This window comes from Wyeomyia smithii, chromosome 1, assembly GCF_029784165.1.
Source record: "Wyeomyia smithii strain HCP4-BCI-WySm-NY-G18 chromosome 1, ASM2978416v1, whole genome shotgun sequence".
In the NCBI taxonomy this organism is placed as follows: Eukaryota; Metazoa; Arthropoda; class Insecta; order Diptera; family Culicidae; genus Wyeomyia; species Wyeomyia smithii.
Window position 1 is genome coordinate 149,944,184 of NC_073694.1, and position 14,871 is coordinate 149,959,054.

The window sequence follows — 14,871 nt, forward strand, 5'->3', positions numbered from 1 at the left end:
TTGGAAACTACAGAAACTCGAAAACAACAGAGCCCAAAAAACTCTTGTATTATTGTGGTTTGTAGGGTGAATTTGTTTTGCCTAAACAATTTTTTGATGTTTGTCATAAAACTCAAATCAGTTGGAAAATTCATTGTGGGGCAAAAGTACGCACTAAGTGCCATTAACCGTAATGAAAAAAGGTGTTTAATAACTATGTTTTCGTACAGAAATTACTCAAGAATAAGTAGTGATATGCGGATATGCTCCGAAACTGAGAAATATTATGGTTTTATGATTTTTTAATAGACTCTCACAACCATTTTAATGGTTTTGTTGATATGCTTTCTAAATGGTCCTTCCGGAATAGATTGGGGCTTCTAGAAGCCATAGAAACAATGAAGAAAACAAGGTCAAATACCTTCCAATATTTATTTTCGCAACCGAGATGGTGCCCACAGATCGGGAAATGGCCCAGACGCCATTTTGAATTTCAAGATGCGAACTTCCGGTTTCTAGAAAACCAACCTAAGATGGTCAAATACCTCCCAATATGTGTGTTTCCGTAATCGAGATAATGTCCAGAGACTGGATAAAGACCCAAGACACCATTTTAGATTCCAAGAGGCAACTTCCGCTTTCTGGAAAACAACAAAATGTGGCCAAATACCAGGTAATATGGGTATTTTTGGAATCGGGATGATGCTTTAAGACCATTAAATGACCCCAAACGCCATTTTGGATTCCAAAATGTCGACTTCCGGTTTCTAGGAAACAGCCCAACATGCTCGATTACCCCCCAATATGTGTTTTTCTGGAAATTAAATGACGCCCTGAGACCGGAAATCGACTTCAGACGCCAATTTCAAATTCTAGATGTCACATAGGCCATTTTAGGTTGTGTTCCAGAAACCGAAAGCCACCATCTTGGAATTCATAATGACGATCGTTTTCAGGTCTCTTGGTATCATTTCGATTCCGAAATAATTCATATATTGTGGTATTCGGTCAATTTTCACTGTTTACCGCAAACCGGAACCATCCACCATTTATAATTTAAAAATAGTGTCTGAAGTTGATTTTTGATCCCAGAGCATCAATTCGATTCCGAAAATACCAGTATTGGGTGCTATTCAACAATTTTTGGTTGTTTTTCGGAAACCGAAAGTCGCTATTTTAGAATCTAATATGGCACCCGGAGTCATTTTCAGATCTATGTGCATCATCCCGGTTTCGAAAATGAATTTTATTAATTTGTCACTATGGTCTCTAGAAGCCCCAGTGGAATCTATTCCGGAAGGTCCATTTTCTATGTATCACTAGAACACCCAAAACCCGGCCTGTGGAGGCAATTTTATGACCTTTAAAGCAATAACTGTAAGATTCTGTTCAAATATTCATGAGGTTTCTTAGATTTGGAACATATCCCTAGAAAACCGGCTTTTCGGAAATAAGAAAATTGTTTCGAGGCACCGCTCTAACGCAGCCAAAAAGAATCAGTACAAAATTAATTTAATTTAATTAACTTTATGGAGGATAGTTTAATAAATTCACTGTTCATGCAGTGCGAACTTTTGCCCCGCATACTGGGTAAAAGTAAAAATGCTCAAACGGGGGGAATTTTTTCTATAAAGTGAAATTCTCATTCTGCAAACAAAATTCGCAAAACTCTGGTAATACATTTTGAAGACAAAAGGTTCATGTATCGCTTGGAAACAAAACCGAAATTTATGATAATTGTTTGCAAAAGTTCTGTTGCAAAAAAATCAAGTGCGTACTTTTGCCCCTCATTACTCTATAGTTGCTTGCTTAATAGAGGCTTGGCAATTTTCAAAATTTGATTATGCGATTTACTGTCGTTTGGAAGCAGGTAACATAGTTGTTGGGTGTTGCATATTGCTGAAGGAAAAGAAAATCAGTACGTGTTGGAACATAAAGTTACATTTATAACCGCTCTAACATTAGGAAAGAAGTGTAAGGTCCCCGAAGGACAGTTTGTTGTTGAATTTAATATCGTACATGATGCTGCTGATACGACACTGGGAATAAGGTATTCTTCTGTTAACATAGTGAGAAGTTATTTTTACATTGAGAGTTTTACAGCCCATATGTTTTGAATGTCAGCATTTTAGAATGTGTGTTGTCAAAATAAGGCAACTTTTCATTAGAGGAAGTACTGACTGATTTATCTACTATTGATGCTGCCCGCTACCGTTAAAACGCAGCTTTTAACAAGAGGAAGTACCGATGCACCAGCTGGTCCTGCCACTACGGCTATCGCTTCTGGTTTACTTCTGTCGACCGTGCTAGAGAAAGCAAGCATTAAGCGACCAATAAGAGGTCGAGTTCTGCATTTCGAATTATCATATTGAAATTTTCTGCATTTGGGCGGATGCATAGATGATTTTTCAATCGTTTGCTGCAAGAACGAAGGAATTGCGTAGAAAACTAACCGATGTTTTAGCATTTGAAATTAATAGTTAATAACTAATAAAAATTTTTATAGAATTTCTGGGAAATAAACTGCAGAGTAATGTATGTTTGTGAATTTGAAAACAGCGTACGGTTTGGTTAAGCGAACGAGTTGTGTCAAAAAATGCTTAAGGAAGGTTTGAATGTTAAGCGGGGGCCTAGCGTAGTTGGTAACGTCTCCGCCAACCACGCTCGATGCCTGGGTTCGAATCCCAACGCCGACATAGGTGTCGATGGTTGTGAGGTAGCGTGATCCACTCACAACCAACCCAAGTGGTCTAGATTCAATCCTAGCCGACACCGGGAGATTTTCTGAGGCGAAAAGTCTCTGGGATCACGCCTTCCATCGCATAAGGAAGTAAAGCCGTTGGCGCTGGTCCGTTAATAAACGGGTCGTAAGTTAGAATCCTGGGTGGAGTCGCCTCCCCGCGTCGGTGATTGGCACAAACAACAATGACGGAATTAGATCGACGAAAAATAAGCAAGAATAAAAAAAAGGTTTGAAAGACACTAGGACGATTAAAATTAATAACAGTATTCCTAAATGCACTGGTTCGTTAATAGAAAGATGTATTACCATTCATTACCTACTTGAGATCGTTTCTTCTAATTGGTGGTATAATAAGATGTTTATCATATAGTCAATTAGAAGAAACCTGAAATAGGTTGATTTTTAATCAAATTTTCATAATACATGTATTTATGCTCTAGTTAGCAACCCTCTGTTAGGCACAGGATCTAGTCCAACTCATTCCGATTTTGAAATCAATTCTAATACATTTAATACTAGCCAAACATGTCGAGTTTTCTTGTAGCTTCCCAAAGTTTTCATTCAAATGAATATAGTCAGAATTGTAAGTACATTTTGAAGCTAACATAACATTTATACTAGATGGATCTGGCTAAACCCAAAAATGGTTTGTCCGTGAAATCAAGCAAAGGTTGAATAACAAGAATTATGAAAGCTATGCTAACTGTATTTCCAGCTAAATGTTTTTTTTTTCTAATCAATGACACGAAAACGATTGAGAGAATTAGAACTAGTATATTTTATAGCAACTTGATTCCCCATGTTACTCCACTATTATGAATATCTCGGGTTAACCCTAGTATTCAAAATCTTAGTGGTAATAAACCATTAAATACAAAATTACAATATACCATCAGAGCAACTTGAATACTTTGTACAAGAGTTGATTCGATATCCAAAAAGCCCTCAGCGAAGTGTATCACAACATACAGATGTTTTTTACCCTTTTCTCGCAAACCTTGAACCCACATAGAAACTAAACTTAACCTCAGAAAATTCTCGTTATAGATTTTCTAGATTTGACTCAGAAAATTGTACTCAATCTTCCATTAATCGTTAACCACGTGAAAAAAAAGGGACCAACTGAGTTTTAAACCGTTTTCAATCATACGATTTAAACGCTCCTTGTATAATTATTTAAACACAATTTAGGTTAAACTGTCTAACAGTCTCTCCTGAGCTAGGATCTTGTTAGCTCAGCATCAAACCGCGAAACTAACTAGGAGGCGTTACATGTTAATTGTGAATAAATAGGCTGCTTGTCGGTTGCCGTTTATAAAGGAATATTGGCTGTAAAAATAATGACAGTTTTGATTTCGTTTAAGACCAGCAAACCAGGAAACTAAACAATAAATTATGTTGTTTACTTAATTCGGCTCCAATAGAAAATAAACGTTCCAGTTATGATAGATTCAGCTTTTCTAATGCGAATAAACAATCGGTGTTCATCGGTAACGGCAGATGTACCATTTTGAACGTTGCACAACGATAATTGTTTAGCTGCATATGAATATAAACAAACTATGTTTGTTTACATTCCTGGGCGGAGATTTTTTACGTCCACGTAATTCCAATGCCACACAGAAAATAAATTTTCTGTTAGAGGCTGTGTAGTTATTATAAACCGGTAGCTTTATTTTACTTTTTTATATTATACTACTATAAAATTTCCTGAATGTACTTACCTTCTACATTTTCTGATTACCGTTGGACGAAACAAAGAACGATATTCACGGCTAATCAAAGAGCAGTTTGACGTTGCGTTCTGAGAAGAAAAGAAAAACAAAGAAACGACTTCCTGGAATTCCATAACAAATTTTTCGCCCACTCACCTGCCAGTGAAAATTTCACCCTTCGTTAAGATGTGGTGACAGGAACAACTGGTAACATTGGCCGATAGTCGATGTGTGAATGATGACACCACATTGCTGGCAGAAAATGTCGATCAATATTTTCCCGATGTTTACCAAAACACGCCACCAATTTTCATTCACCAACACCGGTAACTGGCAATGGTGGACACACAACTGCCTTCGTCGTAATCTATCATCATCGTCATCGCAGCCATTATCATCGTTACTGTACAGGTATGGGTTCTGGAATGACGGGAACGCTCCCGTCCGAGCTGACTGTTTTCGTAATCCTCCCACAGCGAATCAACTTTCGCAGTTTCGTACACTAAACCCGAGCTAAATAAAAACAACACAAACTCAGAGTAATGAGTGCTACCAACTTTTGACTCACGGGCAATATTGAGCTACCTGTGAGAGTGAGTGTTATGGCAGCCGCGTTGCATTATCTTCATGCATATGAGAAATAGAGCGCACACTATCGATCTTCTCCTTACCGTGAGACATTTATTCTGGAATGGGTTATGCATAACCCTTCTGTGTAGGTAGTTCCGGTTTCACGAGTGCACGAATATATGAGGCGCATGCGTTACTGCGCTTCTCCACCACCTTCGCTGCACCCAATGCAGCAGCGGCTGTGGTCTGCATGTAGGTCGAGACTCGCTTGGGACCGGGAACATGATCTTCTCATTTCATTTGATAGCGCTGAGCTCAAAGTGTTTTTCCCATGTTTTTAGTGGGATAATAATGTCAGCACTTCTGAGAGATTTTTGATGAACATTATATAACTTGTTTTGTAAGCATATTGGACACTTTTTAGTTTAAAAAAGGTAAAACTTTAGTAGAAAAAAACTAAATTTAACTGAGTTAGGAACGCATGTAGTTACTACTGTTTGGATTAGTGCCACCATGGCCAATGTTCATTTTTTTGCAAAACTCATCCTGACATCTAATTGTTATTTGTTGTGTGGGTGTGCGCACAGCCGTGTATGTGGGTAGCATACCTCTGTAAATCGCAGTGTTCTCATTTAATTTTATTTTATTCCGTAAGTATTGGTGACCTTGGCCTCTGGAATTCGAGTCATAATTGAATCGCCTGGATGAAAATAATAATCGCTATGCGATTAATGCCGTACTCGCTTAGTGGTCTCGTGTTTCAGTTATTTCATAACCCGATGATCGGGCATAGCACTGAGGTAAAAATCGTCACAACTAGTGATAAAGATAAATCGAGTTGATGATTTGGCGCAAAAAAAAAACAATGATTATTGAAGTTAGTTTCAAAAAAAAAAAAAAAATTTAATGCAACCATTCGATTTCTTTCGCAAACTAGTTTTCCACATATTCATATTTACTGGCAATGAAGTAACGAATCATCGCGAAGTGAATCAACTTAGGAACTATATTTTTGGTAAAAGTTAGTTAGTAGCATTGTGCCAGCAAACATATACTCAAAAGTGCTTGAGGATGACGGTTTCCTCAGTAGCCTCACACACTTTATTACACCGATATTGTTACGATATTGTTACCCACAAAATCAATGGTAACACTGGTGCTCGGAAATTGAGCGGAAAAAATTCTGATATTGCTGAATACTAACGGTAGAAAAAATGGGGTTGAGAAATAACAAAGCAGTTTGAATAGAAATGACATTAATAGGCGCATAAATGAAATAAACAAGCTAATCCATGATATTAATATAGTACAGTATTGTTACCGATCGCTTTCAAGGCGATCGGCCCAATTAAGGATTTGTTTAATTTGTAGTATGTAAGTTGTGAATATTTGTTTTGTTTGTGGTTGGCTCATTATTATTGTTGTTAGCTTTTAATTTATTTTGTTTTCAAATTATTGTAATTTTTGTTTAACATAGCTTTAAGTTATACTAAACATACTAACATAAACATCATAGTTTACTCCATAATTAGGCGTCGATAATTTGCGAGAAAAAAAAAGTTATGTATTGTTGCCGCTTGTAAGCCCGTGGATTTCCCGCCGGTTGACAATCTGGGAATAAAAGAGGCCTTTGGAGCCCACCCCGGAACGTGCAGACCAGACGTTGGGGCTTTTGACGTGGTTCCCAAGAGACCATCAGAAATCCCAGAAGGCGGCCACACCTTACAGGCGGTTACAAAAATACGAGAAGCGAAATGTACCGGAAAAACCGCAACGGCAAAATAGTCCGCACTAAAAATATCCCAACCGATAAAAATAACCGCTAACCAAAAACAACCCTGACACAACGCCACCCAGGTGCCGGATGAAGCAAGAAAATATATGACATCAAGATCGCTGCATCCGGGTAAAGGAAAAGAGAGAGAAGAAGAAGAGAGAGGGAGATCGAGGATTGGGAGAAGGTCGATAGTAGATGACAGACGTTGGAGACGAGGACCATTAGAGCTTAACCCGTCAGAGCGAAAACACGTACGTGAAATTTGAAGGCGATAATTAAAAGTGGTTTTAAAAGTGATAGCCAGGAGAAGAAAGTTGCGCTTTATCTGCAGTGGAAGACAATAGCGCCAGCTGTGTTCGAGTGAACCAGATCGCCTCGTGGAGCACGGCAGACCTTGGACACTTTCGGGACGGGACAGCTCATACACCCTGGGGGAAACCGCCCTCAACCCCGCTCGGTGCTAAGGAATCCGGACCAGGGATACGTCGTGGAATCGAGCCAGTTCGACAAGACAGCGAAGCCCGCAACGTCCCCAGAAGGGAAATGGCGTGGTATCAGTGAAACGTGGGGTCATCAAAACCACACTGGTTGACCGTTAGGCGGTCGAGGTACGTACCCTCTCTCCCTCCCTCCTGCATGTCATCGATGGGCCCCAACGCGTCGTCGTGATCGGTACCGCAACATGAACGTTAAATTCGGAATAAAGAAGTAAAATGAATCCAAATCTTTACATTAAAATTAGAGCCAATCCTTTTTCCGCTAGTCTTTCGTTGGTCCGCTTTGCCTGATTGAGATCGGTTTCTATTGCAATAGTACTGAGTCCCCCCCTTACACGCTACGACCCTGAGAACGTAAGGGTGAGTCAGCTGGGCAGTGTGAGGCAACTCATACTTACAGTATTGAAAATATTTAACCACCAAAATTTCAAAAATGAAACTTTGGGACACTCTGAAAAAGGAGTTTCGATTAGATCATCAAAACATTTGAAAATTTACTGAATTGTTAATACATGTAAATTAACCCTCTAGTGTCCAGTGTTTTATTGTGTATTATATATTTTTATATTATATATATATTCAAACTTCATTCCATTAAAAGATTGTAATTGCTTCCGCAGTTAAGTGAATATAATTGTAGGGAAATTGTAAACCTACTTGTCAAGAGAAAAAAAGGAGTTTAAAATTAAAGCTTAATCTAATCTTACACCTATCTTACTGACTATAAAGTGAGCTAATCGTTGTAATTGAGGATTGCAACGATTTTTGTCGTAACTTATTGATAATTTTGTTTGACATATTTTCTAATGTTTCCACATTAGTAAGCCTGTGTATTTCATTCGCGCTAAACCAGCGAGGACGCTTCAATATCATTTTAATGAAAGGGATTTATGCTTGTGTTAACATAGTCTAAAATAGTCTAAAAATGTTAAAACTCAATGAAAATGTTAAAACTCAATAAAGCGCTGATAGTCATATGGTTGAAAATATTGAAATACTTCAGAACACCAAAATGAATACTTGTTTTATTAAGCATTAAAAAAACAAACTGAGAACGGTTTAATGAAAGGGCACTGATCGTCAATGTTAGAAAGTTCAGCACGGTATTACTTGTAAAATATGCGAGATAAATGATGCTTGCAACCTGAACATTGTCAAACCAAAAAGTCAAAATGGTGAAACGAAGCTTAATAAAGGAGAAAAAAATGGTATATTGCCATACTACTTTGTATGGGAATTAAAACTTTAGAAATTGAAATAGAAATTTTTCCTGTCTATGCCACTTTAATCTAAGTCGACAATATTATCTGATTATAAAGCATACTGGAAATGCCAGTTATAAAGTTGTTGTTGCTCTAACCAAAATGTAATCGATTTCGGTTCACAAACTGCCATATAAGATGTAAAATAAATGTGCAATGTTACAATATCTTATCGGTTGCTAACTGAGCAAATTTATTTTCAGCTCAATAGACAGCGAAGCGAACTTCTTCTAGATCGAGAAGCTATACGGATGCAGTTACGGCAGTGCACAGTGCTGGAGGCGGTTTTGGTAAGCTGATGCATTCGTCTGCACTGACCTTGGCATTGAAAAAAGGAGTGGTTATTTAGGTGTGTTTACTGAACGATGAGTGGTTGTTACCGTGCACCTGGAGATTGATGTTGATTTTAATACCAATCAAACCTAATCTAATCGAGTTTGTAGCCATTTTCGGTTAATCAACCCATTTGAAGTCACTGTCAAAATAGTTGCATTGTTTCCGATTTAAAGAATGCATTTTCATCACCATTAGCAAAGTTGTGGGTGGCGGCCCTAATCGATTAGAAACGTGAGTGTATGATATAAGAGCGAATGGTTAGCTATTCTCGCAAAAAGAGAATTTGAATCGTGAGAGCAAAGGTGGGGAAATGAGTTCTATTTTCGAAACTGTATAACAGTTTCAGTAACAGCATATTCTTAGGTGTTTGTATCTACTCGAAATCAAGTAGATTTATACAGCGTCATCTGCTGGAAAGTTTATAAACACAACTTGTTTCATTGTAGCTTTATTATTTCGATGAAAAAGCTATTTGCGGTAAATTACGATTAGAGATGTCGATATAGATACAAACCTGTCTGATATAGTACCCGTTCGCTAACTGGGCTAAGAATCCAGCCCAATTGATAAGTGGCACCTGTTTCCTTGGCTGTCACTAATTGGGTTGTTCAGCTATTCACGGATTTCTGATTTCTAAATCAGTTAAATGAGTGTAATTTTCTGAGCAAAACGTTAAATTTGATATCATCGTCCTTCGCTTTTTTTTAATAAAAATCGCTCTAAACCGCTCGAATGACAGTTGGTACATGGGTCATTATAGTGATTTCGAGCAGTTTTAATTCGTGATTTAAAAACCGAAGAACAACTATATGAAATTTTCGAAAATCACGTTTTGCTTAGAAAATGCAGCTCTTTAAGATGATATAAAAAACTGATGTAGCTAAACAACCCAATTACGTTGTCTCTCTTCTAAGTAGGTAACGCAACCACTGTGAAAACTGTGAGGCTCTAAAAGCGAACTGACTGTCGAACGATTGTCGATTCCTATCTATTATGATTTGGAACACACTCAATAAAAAAAGTCGTTCGGTAATTTTTTTACAACGATCCGTCAGTAAGGTGTAATAATACCGGTATTCCTACAAAAAGCATCAAATCAACGACTGTTATGTAAGATCTGTTAATCATAATTTTGCCAATGTCAATCTGGCGACCAATTTTCTTATACAGTCCCTCCACAATTATAATTATGGATCACTTTTACGAAAATACGTCTCACGAAACTGAGCAACTTTTATTAGTCATGGTATTTTTTTAACTCAGTTGTTTGCTTAATTATACGATTGAAATGATTTAAATTTACAGGTGTCACGAAAAATACTAATTTTACTCGGTGCATATACGAAGGGACCCATAATTGTGGTAAAGTAAAGAGCAAAATCATTTCAAATCGCCTGGAAATACGCGAAAATTTAATCGACCATTTTTGATTTGAATGAAACTTTGCACACGTATTTGGCTTAGCAAACTGAGCATTTTTCACAGGTGGAGTGATTTTTTACAGCCATGAGTTACATTTTAAAAGGGCGTATGCCTTTTGGCATAGGTTTTATTCGAAGCATTGTAGCCCAGAAACCGTTGGTTGTATAGAAAAACTGTCTGAGGATGAGTTGTAGCGAATCAAAAATGCATCATAAAAAAATATACACTGTACAAAAAAAATGTTTTTGACCAAAAAAAATTTATCGTGCCGTGTCAAATAAACTATTTTAAACTAAAACCAAAAAAAAAAATTAAAAATAAACATTAAATTTCAATTTAAAAAAAAGAGTTGAATTTTTTTTTTATTTTTTTTTTTTAAGAAACTTGACGTTAGTACACAACTTTTTAAAAAAAGTCCAGGATGGAGAAATGAAAAATATTTTTTTTATGGTAGATTAATTTTTTTATGAAAATTCTAATTCAAACAGTTTTCAAAATATTTGTGTTCTGACGATTTCAAAAGATGTAGAGAGTCATTTTAAATCAAAAATCTCTCGGTAGTAAACATTCTAAAGGCATTGGTTTTCGAGTTATTTTTAATTTAAGCTCGAAAAATTATAATTATTTAGGAAAATACACGTTTTTCTTAATTTGTCCATGGTTCTCAGCAAAAACCATACGTTCATTGGAATGCTTGATCAAAAATATACAATTCATTCTTCGACAACAAAACGATTGGGCGAACGGTTTTCAAGAAAAGAGTTAAATGTTCTAAGTGATATAAATATATATAAGAATCAAATATTTATTTTCGAGTTTTATTATCTTAGGAACATATTTTTTTAAGACATAGATACTTTACAGAACTAGTTTCACCTTATATTTTTTATACATCATAAGTAAATGATTCGTCATCTTTTGAAAACAGCTTCGTTTGTATCTTATTTTCTGAAATCGGAACAAAAGAGTAATACTTTTGTGTGACAGTAATAATTATCGATTTTTTGAAAATATTGCTCCATTCTGTTACTCCTTGTTCATATTCTTCATATGATACCCAACTAAATGACATTTTTGATGAATTTTTATCACTTTCCTGATTAGACCAATAATACAATTCTTTTGCGCTCGTAATGGGATGTTCATGTTCTTTAGCTGAACTTGCTTTTCCTGCCATTCGTTTTAATATACCACCAATTGCATCGCATGGGCCTTTACAATGAGAAGTCGCAAAAAAATGCCACTCTGCATAGACGTTATATTTGGTTTTGAACTTGCAAAGACTTGCAAAGACTTGCAAAGTTTTTTCTATTTTTATATTGTGAGGCAGCTCCATCAGACATTAATATCGCTTTTTTCAACTGTATTGTTGTTTTCAAAAAACTCATTAATTTGGCAATGAACACCTGAACCGCAACAGTATCATGATGGAGTACTTCCGATATTATGATGAAGCTGCTATTCTTAAGTGTTCCAGATTCTGAATAGTAAACAACGAAGGGATGAATGGTGACTTGATTATCATTCCAATAACTATACGAATCACAAATTGATAAAGACGTATTAGAATGAGCTTGACTGTTCAATTTTTTTAATTTTGCAATAACGTTTTCGTTTAATTTGCGTAAGCTTGATGAGCACCGATGATCAGGAGAGGGTTTACAGCATTTGGGTTTGGTGTATTCCATTTTCACTTTATTCATCTTCACAAAATGCAAACTGTTACTAACACATCTGGAGTGGTGCAATCGTATTTATATACGAAAATAGATATTAGAGGTAACCCAGTAGTTATTGGTTGCGTACTTTACAAACAGTTATTATTAGTAAACAAGTAGGTAGTGTTGCACGACAAACATATTTTTTTATAAAACATTCGGCAAGGGGGAACGTGTAGGTAGGCTAAGGTTAAGCTAAGGCTAAGGTTAAGATAAATAACGCTTGAGTTATTTATCTAATCGTTTTGTTGTCAAAGAATGAATTGTATATTTTTGATCAAGCATTTCAATGAACGTATGGTTTTCGCTGGAGAACCATGGACAAATTAAGAAAATGGTGTATGTTCCGAAATATTAATAATTTTTCGAGCTCAAATTAAAAATAACTCGAAAACCGATGCCTTTAGAATGTTTACTACCAGGAGCTTTTTGATTCAAAATGACTCTCTGCATCTTTTGAAATCGTCAGAATACAAATATTTTGAAAAATGTTTAAATTAGAATTTATATAAAAAAATCAATCTACCATAAAAAAAATAAAAAAAAATTCAACTCTTTTTTTTTTAAATTGAAATTTAATGTTTATTTTTAATTTATTTTGGTCAAAAAAATTTTTTTTGTACAGTGAATATGTTTTTTATGGTGCATTTTTAATTCCCTACAACTCATTCTCAGACAGTTTTCTATACAACCAACGGTTTCTGGGCTACAATGCTTCGAATAAAACCTATGCCAAAAGGCATACGCCCTTTTAGAATGTAACTCATGGGTGTAAAAAATCTCTCCATCTGTGAAAATGCTCAGTTTGCTAAGTCAAATACATGTGCAAAGTTTCATTCAAATCAAAAATGGTCGATATTCGACCATAGGTCATTTGGCGCGATCTTGCTCTAAAGTTACATTTTGCGGTGCACAATTGTGGGTCAGTCCATATTTTGGTTATTCTTATTACTTTTGCGAGATAATGCATAAAGAATGATTAAAATAACTTATTATCAAGCTTTAAAAACAACAAAATAATATATTATAAAATATAATATATTAGTATTTATTTTTCAACATTCGGACAACACGTTGACTGACCCATAATTGTAGAGAAAAAGTACGTGCTGCATTTTTGCAGACGAGAATATTTTCTATTGGTGCTACTGATTTGTTTTTATTCGTTGTTGTGAGTAAACATAAGATATTTATATAATGGAGTGTTTAAAATGAATTGCTGAAACAGGATGTACGAGTCGTTAACATTTTTCGCAAGTAATCTAATCTATTTGCTTTGATTTTAGACGGAAGCGGCAGGCTAATTCATAACCTACTTTCAGCTGTTGAGATTCCGGTAAAATTTTACCGAATTCGGTGTTTTATTTAAGGTGTTAGAGTACTTAAAATTTCTTTAAACACATTGCACATTTATTCAAATTTAGATACGCATACATATGTTGTGCAAAAGTCAGCCCTTAACCACATCCCTGTCACGAACGTCATTCCCATACATTCTGCTTGAAGCCGTTTTTCTCTGGCTCTCTGGCTCGATTATTCGTCAAAAGACTGTCAGTGCTCGCGAAACAGTCAGATAAGTTCCATTCATGCGAGATCAACTGGTGCTGCAAGTGGTATGTAGAAATGCGAAGCGTCAAGAACGTTTGTTTCGTTTCGAAAGTTTTATGGATTTTGTGCAGGACATAAATGGTCACGTTCAAACATGTTCTAACACGTTCCGGATAACCCTACATTCAATATAATTAGAAGCACTCAAAAAAACCATGTGTTACTGATACGGCACAATGAACGGATCTTAAGACCATATTTTCAACACTAGCGCTATCATCGTCAGCGGCGGCTTCAGGAAACAGTTGCCATGACATGGGTCTGCCCTTACCGTGAATCGGGACGGAATCCAAGCATTGGGGACCAGATGGCTTCCTCCTGCATCCTACCGCATTTCGGGAATGCTTCATACAAAATCATTTATTTTCCAATTGACCTGCACTTGTTTTCAGATTGTGAAACTAAGTTAGCAAACTTTAACAATAATCAATTAAAGTTACCAATCGAGGGACACTGTTCCAATCACCCCGAACCTATTTCAAGCAGTTTCCATCTGTTTTGCAGGCGTTTTTCTTCAGCACCCGAAGTGGCTCCTGAATGGCTGCAATATAGGTCGATTTGTTTCGATTATTGTTTGTGCACAGATTTCTTTGTGATTAACGTATTTCTTATATTCGCAAGACAGCTAGACAATCAAAGTTTTCGTTATCATCATTAAAATTCTCGATAATGATCAAAACTCAGGAGTATGGAGTCTGTTTTCTTCGACTGATTAAAAAAAAAAGCCACATCTTAAGCCGTTCCTTACCCTATTTGCATCTTGGTTACTTTTTCGTTTGAATTTCATACTTTTTATATAGTTTCTTAGAAGGGTTGTGGTACATTCAGATCAAATTTACAAATTTGTTTTTAAACATTTGTCTATATACGAATTTTGATATTTGGTGTTGAAAGACGGGAGTTTCCTGAGGAAATATCAATTGTTTTGAAGTTATTCCAGAAGAATAACGTAAAAGAAGAAAAACCAAACTTTGATCGCTTTGAGGGGTCACTTAACGAAACCAGATTGTGCTTGAATTTTGCATAGGGACTTTTTCGAGAAGGCAAAACTTTTGAAAGCTGCCGTATTTTGAAATTCAATGGTCAAACTTTTTTCTATATGTAATCGATGGTCACCCCCATCGTAATTTTCAAGAGCAATTTTCAAGAGTAAAAATGATTTATGACCGCCCTTGCCATACAATTCGAACCATTGTGTGGTGGTACGTTTTTCTTAGCAACTGCTGAACCGATATGGCTGAATT

The 14,871-nt window shown here is 36.1% G+C and overlaps 1 long non-coding RNA gene across 1 annotated transcript; it reads left to right on the top strand.

The window, feature by feature from the left end:
• Positions 1–5,333: 5,333 nt before the first annotated feature.
• LOC129728528 (uncharacterized) lies at positions 5,334–7,502 on the top strand. The gene is made up of 2 exons (XR_008728650.1): positions 5,334–5,807; positions 5,945–7,502. It is a non-coding gene; the product is annotated as an uncharacterized LOC129728528 (long non-coding RNA).
• Positions 7,503–14,871: the final 7,369 nt, after the last annotated feature.